Below are 1,636 nucleotides of genomic sequence, written 5' to 3'. Positions count from 1 at the left end.
TCTCATTACCGAGGACAATCGAGCCGCTAACAGCTCACAGAAAAACACGGCTCTTCTCGGAGCTCGATGACTGATCGCACAATACTTATATACTGCACGCGAGCCACCGGCACGTGGCTCTCCCCTTTTTTTCACTCTCCCCGCTCCCGTCGACACACGCCGCGCGATATGTATACGTGTATATACCTACATACAGAGCGTTTCCCGCGCGAACATCCGGTCGAGACTCTGATGCTGGCGCCGCCGCTGCGAGTATGGCATTGTTGACGCACAATTGTAAAAACGCGAGCGAGGGTCGTTGTTGTGTTTTTGATTTTCGCAGAGAAGCCGTGGGATCCGCGACCGGGTTCGGGTTTTTTCATTCCGTGCAGGGGGTCCTCTGGATCCTGCTAGTGTTGCGGTGTTCGAGGATTGGCGCCGGCGAGAAGACTTTTTTTCACATGCGCCAGAGCCGAGGCCTGGGCCGAGGTGAGTATGACTTGCCATTTTTTTCATACTGATTATAAGCATCGCGTTCATTTAAGATGGGCCTGGGTTATGCATCTTTTTGAGAGCGGACCTCGAAAGGTTGCGAAAATCGACTTTTCATAAATAGTCCTAACAAACACGTCCCCGCGTCGGAAAAGAGCAGCATGTGCAACATAACCTCCCGTCGAGATTTTCTCGAAACCCTCTCTCCGGCTAATTGAATTAGGTATTCCCCGGATTCGGAATTATTATTGAGCCCACTCTTAAACTCTTGGTTCCTCTGTAGCACAGAAAGAGAGAGAGAGAGAGAGAGAGAGAGAGAGAGAGAGAGAGAGAGAGAGCGCAGTAGGGGAGGCAACATGGGATTTCCCCATAATCGCCTGCGCAGGAAAGCCGCGGGCCCAATAATTTCCTCGGCAGGTAGCCCCCCTATACTATATACTATTGAGTGGGTAAACACACCGGCCAAGTACCTGCTATGCCGTTGTTGTACATAGTATATAGCGGCGGTGTATACAAGGGCCGCGTCGTAGTCGTCGTCGTCGTAAATAAATCCCGACCAGATGGTCGCGCGGACTTTGCTCTTTCCTGCAGCCGAAGACCGTAAATGCGCCGAGGACATGGAACGGCGAGAGGGAGGCGCGCTGTATATATATATATATATATATATATATATATATATACAGATGTGTGCATAGGTGCCGGGCTCGGAGGGAAACTTTGGGATTGGGAGGCTCGATCGATCGACGTGTGCGCGATGCGTGTCAGGCTCACGTATGATATGCGAAAGGATATTTGGAATTTTTCAAAGTTGCCGAATAGTGTAAAGCTGAATATAGTTTATTGAAATAAAAGGGCGGAATGTCAAGTTCAACGAACTGTTTACTCAGCGTGCGTGATATTAGGGCAAATCGTGAATTATTGCAAGTGTATTCACGTATCCCCAATTTTGGAAATAACCAGGGGGTCGTGTCGCTACGGGCGTAATCCTGAGAAATGGGCTGGATATAAATTTACCCAGAACCTGCATTCAGAGCTTTTTTCGTAAGCGCCGATTTGCTTATATTACATTAGAGCAATTGCACAGAATCGAATTTAACTTCTCGCTCGATTCGATCGAATACGTTTGGTCGTGTCGTTTTGAAAAAAATAATGAAAAAGATACGTG

The sequence above is a fragment of the Nasonia vitripennis genome, chromosome 3 (genome assembly GCF_009193385.2).
Source record: "Nasonia vitripennis strain AsymCx chromosome 3, Nvit_psr_1.1, whole genome shotgun sequence".
Taxonomy (NCBI): domain Eukaryota; kingdom Metazoa; phylum Arthropoda; class Insecta; order Hymenoptera; family Pteromalidae; genus Nasonia; species Nasonia vitripennis.
This window is presented reverse-complemented; position numbering follows the sequence as displayed.